We start from the raw sequence: 9,283 nt of genomic DNA, 5'->3' as shown, positions 1-9,283 counted from the left end.
AGTTGCAAGGAGAAATCAACAACTTATGTCAGCAGGATAATGAATCTCTCCATTAGTCTTGGGAGAGGTTTAAGGATCTCATCAGAAAGTGTCCTCATCATGGTATTGAGAAGTGGATGCTGGTTCATAACTTCTACAACGGGCTGGTTGGTAATACTAGAACTCTTATAGATGCTACAGCTGGTGGAGCATTTATGAGAAAGAGTGCAAATGAGGCTTATGATCTGTTGGAGGAGATGGCCCTAAACAATCAGTAGTGGCCAACTGAAAGAAGTCAAACTAAGAAGGTAGCAGGTGTGCTAGAGGTGGATGCCATTACAAAGATGACAACCCAGGTAGAGGCCCTAATAAAGTTGATTGCAGTACAAGCCAAACAAGCTCAAGTGGTCTGTGAGCTATGTGGAGGTTCTCATCACTTTTATGAGTGCTAGGAAGATGTGAATGATTTGCCAATGGATGAAGCAAAAGCCATTGGAAATTATTTTCAGAACAACAACAACTATGGGTTCAATCAAGGAGGTAACCGAAGGATTAGTGGGTTTTATCAATAGAGAAACCAGAACTGCATACGTAACCAACAAGATACTCAAGAACAAAGCTCTAGGTGGAAATTCCGTTTGCGTACGCATTTATTGTTACAATTTATGACTGAAACTAGATCTTCCATTAAAAATTTGCAGACTCAAATGGGGCAACTAGCAACTCAGGTGGCAACTCGTCCTCAGAGAAATTTGCCTAGTACAACTGAAGTTAATCCTAAAGAAAACTGTAAGGCAATTACCCTGAGGAGCGGTAAGAAATATGATGGGCCCAAGATGATAAAACCAGTGGATGAAGAGATTATAGATCAAGCAGCACCAACTCCAACATCAACAGAAAAGAAGGCTACTGATGGCCCTGCACCACAACAACAGTCTCCACCAGTTAGTATTGATCATCATGTGAAGATACCTTATCCTCAGAGACTCCGAAAGACCAATCTAGACAAGCAGTTTTCAAAATTTCTTGAAATATTTAGGAAGCTGCACATTAACATTCCATTTGCGGAGGCCTTGGAGCAAATGCCAACTTACCTGAAGTTCATGAAAGAAATTTTGGCTAAGAAAAGGAAGTTGGAAGAATTCGAGACAGTGGCACTCACTGAGGAGTGCAGTGCAATTTTGCAAAAGAAACTACCGCCCAAGCTTAAAGATCCGGGTAGTTTCAATATTCCATGCTCTAAAGGGGGTTCGGTGGAAACTAAAGCTTTATGTGATTTAGGAGCAAGCATTAATCCAATGCCTTTGTCTGTCTTCAAAAGGCTAGGATTGGGAAAAGCAAAGGCCACAACAGTGACTTTACAACTAGCGGATCGTTCTTTGACTCATCCTCGTGGGATAATTGAAGATGTACTCGTGAAGGTTGGTAAGTTTATCTTCCCTGCTGATTTCCTAATTCTTGATATGGAGGAAGATTCAACTATTCCCATTATTTTGGGAAGACCATTTTTAGCCACGGGCAGAGCATTAATAGATGTTCAAAAGGGGGAGTTAAAGTTGCGAGTGCAAGATGAAGAGGTCAATTTTAATGTTTTTGCCCCAACCGACATTCCTACCTGTTGCAAGATTGAGATGGTGAAGGGTTCTTTAGTTAAAACTGATAAGAAGAGAGCAAAGCCTAAAGAGCGACTTCGAACGATTCGACGTCGTTGGAAAAGATTGATGTGTGGTAGTTCTGAAGGTGAACTTACTCTTGTGCAAAACTCTGAAATCAACACTATTGGTGGTCAATTTTCTTCATTTAGTACGAGGGCTCTTTTGGATGCAAAGGGTCCACCAAACCCCTTCTGATGGGGCTCAGGTAAGTCTCTCTCAACCACAATTTTATTTTAACACATTGGGGACAATGTGCATCTTTAGTTTGGGGGGAGATATTTAAAATTTTCAGTTTTTTTTTTCTTCAGTTTTTTTTCGTTTTCTTTAGTTAATTTTAGTTATTGTTAGTATCATGTGTTGATATCTGAGCTGGAAAATTGATTGAACTACTGTTGTTTACTTGTGCAATGGATTGGAATTTTAACCGTGTGCTTGAGTCATAACTTTTTGAATTAAATTGGATGTGTATTAGAAGTTTGTTCATGTAGATGTAAAACATTTATTTTTGACGCATATCACTTTTGTTCTACTTGGATTGTGGAATGATTGGCTTGACATGGAATAGAATTTGTGTGACATACTCTCTTGAAGCGAAATCCTTGATGCATTTTGTTTGAAAAATGATTTAGGCAAGTTTTCTTTGGATCGATTGAGCCTTTCAAGCCTACCTAAAACGTTTTATCCTTAGTATACCCAAAGTCGAGCCTTAGCCTATTTTAAAAAAATTTCACCACTTAACTAAGTTGTATTCATTATCTTTAACTACTTTCACTCTCAACATACCTTATTATGCCATAAGCTTTTAAGCAAGTTTGGGGGGGGGGGGGGGATGAAATGTTGTAAGTGGGGGAATAATTTTGGCAGTAAGAGATTGAAAAAAAATAAAAGTTGTTATGTGATTTGCCTCTATTGTAAAAAGAAAAAAAGTAGAAAAAAAAAAGAGAAAAATAAAATGTGATAATTTCTTCTTGAGAATCAATTGTGAACAATGAGGTAGGCACATAGAAAAAATATGCAATCTCTTACTATTTTCTTTGGGGTATATGAAAAAAGAAAAAATGGATAAGTGTGGGTGCTTGTTTGGTTAATTGTGCTTATGGTATAATGTAGCTTAAATGACTTCTCATCCACCCGTTTACCTAAGCCATGCTTTTATAACCGAAAAAGACCTATTGATTCTGAGCAAAAATTGTCAACATTAGTGGAGAGAGGTATGTCATCCAAACTTATTGAACATGGGTTATCGGAATGTCGGAAAGTCTAGAATGGTTGTGATATGAATGTCAAATGAGATGTTTTGTGTCTGTATGAATTGCTTACTTCTGAATTGTGCATCCAAGTTAGTTCTTAGAGTTATTGAGTTGAAATTCTGGTTATTGATTTGCTTGAAGTTGTGCAGGTGGTAGTGGGAGTTCAATCATTTGAAGGTTTAGTTATCTATTGCATTGTTTAATTTTAGTTTGAGTTTTAGCTTTACTCGGGGGCGAGTAAAGATTTAGCTTGGGGGAATTTGTTAGGCTATTTTTAGCCTAAGTTTCGGGTCACATTTTATAGTTATTTTTCTTCTTTATTATTATTTTTGGAATAGAATTATGCTTGTTTTCTTTGGTTTTAGGTTTCTACACTTGGAATGTATAAATTGGATAAATTTCAGAAAACAGTATCTATAAAATAGAGAAAATTTTGAAAGAGAATAAAGCTGAAACTTTAAGCCTATATTCGACTATGTTCTGATCAGATTTTGGACAAAGTCAAAACATAAAAGTTTTAGATCTCTTTTTTATCTCTCCAACTCATCTTTAATCAGCTCATGTGGAGTCTGTATGAGAAAGTTATGTCCATTTTACTGAAAGATGTTGAAGTAGAAAATTCCAGTCGCCGCGGCGAGATTTCCATGGCCGCGGCCATAAAGTCTGGGCAGAAATGTGGTTTTTAGAAGCCTATCTCACCGCGGCGAGATACCCTGTGGCCGCGGCAAGCGTCCGTACAGTCAGGGGTAATTTCATCCGACGAACCCTAAAAATTAGATATAAATAGAAAACTGCGATTGGAAATCAAAGGGAAGCGATTTGGAACCCTAAAACACAGTAGAAAGCGGCAGGAAGAGCAGAGGAAATCAAAGTGAAGATCCAGAGTCATTCCACCAACAGTTTCTTTCTCTATTCCTCTTTAATTTATTTATGTTGAATATTGTTATAGGAATGGTTATGGATTTATTTCTGAACTAAATTTCCCATTTACGGAGGATGATGATTGTTGTTTAATGTTTTTGCCTAGTTAATGCATAATTGCCATTCCTCAATTCTTGATTGTGAAATTATATTTATTTGTGTTTAATTCCATGTGTAAGCTTGATCACCTTGTCCATGTTTTATGATCTCAATTCGAAATCTGAATAGTGAGAATTGAGAATGCTAAAATTAGATAATCGATGTTCTATGTGAAACGAGAGTATTCACATGACTTATGTGACAAGTAGATTATTGCTTAATGCTGATTTCATGTTAGTTTAATTAAGAAATTAATTAGAGAACATGTGATTTAGAACTTAGAAGATCTGAAAAGAGCTACGTTGATTTATAATCTGTCATTCACTTCAAGAAAAGGATAGCAATTAGTCATTAACAATTAGGTAAACAAACAACCGGATTCTCCTCCCTATCATCTCATCTTGCTCAACTTTCAATTGTATTATTTAAGTTTTCTGAATTACTTTCATTCTTTTCCAATCATAAAAACTTTTGATTTGCCAAATAGAATCATAAGTATAATTTAGTAGTAATTAATCCAATTCCCTGTAGTTCGACCTCACTTGCGTGAGTATACTACTTGATTGCGTGCACTTGCGCAGTATTTAATAAATTTTCGCAACATGCATCAGGGAACATGATATCCAAAGCACGAACAATGTTTTGATGCCTATCCGAAACGAAGGCTAAGTTCTCAACATCACCAATCGTTTCTTTCAATTTTCTCATAAAATAGGTCCATGAATTGTGGTTTTCACTTTCAACTATAGCAAAAGCTATCGAAAAGATATGACTCCCTGCATCCAAAGCCACCGCACACAACATTTTCCCACCATACCTTGTCTTCAAGAAAGATCCATCAACGCATACAACAGGTCGACAAAACCTAAACCTCCGAGTAGAAGGACCCAGAGAGAAGAAACAATACTTGAAGCGACCATCTTCTACCACAAAATCCGTGATGGTACCTGGATTTCTCAACTGTAGCATGTGCAAGTAACTAGGTAATTTTGCGTACGAATCTTCAGGTGTACCCCGAGCTAGGTGTAGTGCCTTCTCTCTGCACCTCCATGCCTTTTCATAACTCATTTGGATCCCGTAATCCTTGTGCATACTTTTTCTTATATTAGAGGCCAAGTGATCCGAGCCCTCAGTTGCGAACTTATCCTTAATTAGATGGGCATCTATCAAAGGTGATACTTGACGGTTATCTTTTCCTCGAAGATCAAGGAAACATGTATGTACATTATGAAATGTACTCACCTCAAACATGTTAGAAAGTAAGTTCTTCTTGGCTCTTAATCTCCACCCACAATCTGTATCCTTACATGTGACATACCAAATATCAGTACCGGACTTCCTAACGTAGTAGTCAAACCCTTTCTTCATTGCATACAGGCAAACAACCATCTTTAAATGCTCTTTGTCTCTAAAAAACTTTTCCACATGTAACTCCCCGCCTAGTGTGCCACCCGTAGATATATAATGACTATGATCCTCGATTTCTTGTCTTGTATACATTTTCTCCTTGAATTTACCGTAACTTGTCGAAGAAGAAAATGGATCGCTCCATCCAGTCACATTGGTCCCTCGAGCATCAGTAGGACCACTAATATCATTGGTCTCTCTACCATTATTAGGACCTGTACTGTCAGTAGTTCCTCTAGCATGACTGGTTTCGCCTGGATGACTACTACTAGTACCAGGTGTTTGGCAATTTTCTCTGCGGGGCAATCTTTTCCGTGTTAGTGGCCTCGGTGGTATTTGGTACGATAGTGGAGTCAAGTTCAAAGGTACAACAGCAGGGGCCTCTGTACCTTGGTCGTCTCTTTCGCCATCATTGCCCTCAACATAACATTTGGGGTCTGGACCATCAATGAACGGCATTTGTGCTACAATATCAGCACTCGACATCATAGTGTTTAATTCAGGTAATACATCCGCAACCAACACCTCTGGATTTGTTTCTGGAATAAAACTCCCAACCTTGCTACGATTATCCTTAACAGAACTTGGTGTGGGACTAGGATCGACGCAAACATTCTTCTTTAACAAAGTCACAAACAAAGGAGTAAATTCATCTGGCTTCTTCGCAAGTGTAGATAAAAAGAACCTTGCACGCTTATCATTTCCAATAACTTCAGGGCGATACTCATAGCCTTTCCTGTACTTGTAATTTACTTCCAATTTCAAGTCATACTCCACTTTGTCAACATCCAGTTCTTCGTACAAAACATCAACCAAACTTGAGTAGCTTAGGTTTGGATCAATGTCAAAAGTCAAATTTTTGCCCCGTTTATAAACTCAATCTCTACCATCAAGCTCCCAAACACCATTATACATAACACACGCATTAACAGTTGAACCTGTCACATACATTTAAAAAAAAACACAGTTATAATTTACAACAAAAATCTCATCGAAAAAAAAAATTTAATTAATAATTAATAATAAAACAATAATGATTAATTGATAATAAAATAATAATTAATAATTATTACTAAAACCATAAAAAAGAAAACAATAATTAATAAAACAGTAATTAAGAAAACAAAAATTATTAATAATAATTAATAATTCATAATGATTAATAATTAATAATAATAATTCATAATTAATAATAATAATTAATAATTAAAACAATTATTAATAAAAAATAAAAAATAAAACAATAATAAATAATTCATAATAAAACAATAATTAATAATAATAATTAATAATTAATAATAAAACATTTATAAATAAAAAAATAAAACAATAATTAATTAAACATTCGTTGATAAAAAAATAAAAAAAATTAACAATTAATAAAACAATAATTAATTAAATTCATAACTCAATAATAAATAAAATAATTCTTAAAGTATTAACTAAAATAATAATTAATAATTAATAATTATTAATAAAAGAATAATTAATAACACAAATATTAATAAATCAATACAAAATAAATTAATCATAAAATAGTAAATATTAATTAATAATTAATTTAAAAAATAATTAATTAATTAAAAAAATTAAAAAACAAATAAAAAAAAAGCCGTCGACTCCGATCGGTCCGATTGGTCCGACCATCGGACCCCATGGAGGAGCATCAGATTCACTTTTAAAAAATTAAAAAAAAAATTAAAAAAAATCCAAAAAGCCATCGGATCCGATGGGGTCCGATTGGTCCGACGATCGGACCCACATGGGGACCATCGGACCCAGGTTCAATAAATTAAAAAAAAAATAAAAAATAGCATCGGGTCCGATGGGGGTCCGACCATCGGACCCAAGTTCAATAAATAAAAAAAAATAAAAAATAGCATCGGGTCCGACCATCAGTCCCACTTAATGGACCATCGAACCATCGGACCTTTACCACTGCCACCAAATTTTCACCCTATATCAGGCCCCCATTGGGCCAGCATCGGACCCCATCGGGCCCGACGAAAAAAAATGCAGAAAACCAGCAAAAATCCAGTTTTCACATCCAACAAACATTTAAACAGAAAAAATAGTAAAATAACAGCAACAATCCACAGATCAAGCATGAAAACAACATTCTAAACTAAATATATTAACAACAAACAAGATTGCACAAACAAAAAAAAATTACCCATTGCTTGTAGAATGTTGCTCTTTGTATGATGCTCCCTCCAAATTTTTTTTAAAAAAATAGGTAGATGAGCTTGTAGTGTAGTATAATATAGTGTAATGAAGTTAAGAAAATGAGTGAAGAGAAAAAAAATTTATGGTGGGTAGTGAAGGGGAGTTAGGCTTCGGCTGGAGTGAAATGGGATGAGAAGCAGAGAGAGGGGAGGGGGTAATGTAATGTGGGGGTAAAATTGGGTTTTAGAAAAACTTATTCCATTTTACAAATGTTACATAGTATTAGTTTAGAATACTAATTTTTGGGTTTATTAAGCATGGAATTTCAAATGGGAAATTTGACATTATATGCTAAAAAATAGCATATAATGTTTTAATATACTAGGTAAAAAAAATAAAAAAAATACCCTTCAATTAACTTTAATCCCAACATTACCCTCCCCATTTCAGACTTTCACTCTCCCTCTAACTCTCACTTTTCTCTCTCTCTATCTCTCTCTCTCTCTCTCTCTCTCTCTCTCTCTCTCTCTCTCTCTCTCTCTCTCTCTCTCTCTCTCTCTCTCTCTCTCTCTCACGCAACCCAAACTATTTCCCCAGCCCAAACGACACCGGACCACCCCCTCACTCACCGGACCACCAACGACACCCCACCACCAGGCGAAACTCACGGACCACCCCCTCACGACCCGACCCCAACACGTCCTGAGCAAATCGCGAAATCGCGAAACCCTCTCAGACGACATCGCGAACTCTTCGAAGAAGAAATCGTAAAACCCCAGACGACCAACAGACGACATCGCGACCATCGGAGACGATATCGACAAACCCCAATTTGCGACACCCCTAAACAAAACCCAAATCCAAAACAATAAAAAAAAAAAAAGGTATTTGGCTAAACTTTTTTGTTGTTTCATTAATTTTTAATTGTTTGTGCTTCATTGTAAAGTAATGTAGTTAGTTTATGTTCAATCTTTTTGATTTCGTTTGAATTTCATTGTTTTGGTATGTTTTCTGTTTTTTTTTTTGCAAAATTTGCAACGTATCGCGACTATGTTCACGACATAACGCGACATCGTCTACAAAAGTTGATGATTTTATGATAACTGTGTTTTTCACGACGTGTTAGCGATATACTGGCGACATAATTCGCGATATATTGCATTTAGTACGTAGGTTTCATGGTTTTATCGACGTGTATGTGTGTTTGGCGACATGTTTGCGATTATATGCGACATGATTAGCGATATATAACAGTTGTACATACGACTCTTGTTTTTCATCCTAATTTTTGTGTTTTGCGATTAATTAGCGATATGTTAGCGACATTATGCGATATGATCAACAGTAACTTAGGATTACGTTTCACGATGTATAGCGTCATACTGCGACATGTTTCACGACATACTTCTAACAAATTTTTTGATAATTTTGCAGATGGCTCCTGAACTTAAACTTCCAGTTTCCCAGCATTTCACGGGACGTCTTACCTATCGGGGTATAGATAGGTTTAGATATATCAAGGCCAAGTTTACTGAGATGGATTTGGTTGACACAGTAAAGGCTAGTCCTTTCGGACACTTTTGGGAAGCTGGAGAGTTGATTTTCTCCGGCGCGTTGGTCCACAGCCTCCTCTTACGAAAAATGAAAGTGGACACAGAAAAGGAGGATGAGGTTTAGTTTCATGTAGGGAGAAATTACATGAGATTCGGACGGATAGAGTTTGGACTCATTACTGGCTTACCTATGGGTAGTGCCCCTACAGACGAGGAAATACACGTCAAGTCCAACGACCATCTAGTTCGGACT

At 36.2% G+C, this 9,283-nt stretch overlaps 1 non-coding gene across 1 annotated transcript; it reads right to left on the bottom strand.

Moving 5' to 3' along the window:
• Positions 1-106, bottom strand: LOC115703374 (small nucleolar RNA R71). Its single transcript, XR_004009144.2, has one exon. It is a non-coding gene; the product is annotated as a small nucleolar RNA R71 (small nucleolar RNA).
• Between the last annotated feature and the right edge of the window lie 9,177 nt (positions 107-9,283).

Source organism: Cannabis sativa, chromosome 8 (assembly GCF_029168945.1).
Source record: "Cannabis sativa cultivar Pink pepper isolate KNU-18-1 chromosome 8, ASM2916894v1, whole genome shotgun sequence".
NCBI lineage: Eukaryota > Viridiplantae > Streptophyta > Magnoliopsida > Rosales > Cannabaceae > Cannabis > Cannabis sativa.
The sequence above is the reverse complement of the archived record's forward strand: the minus strand, read 5'-3'. Positions and strand labels throughout refer to the sequence as shown.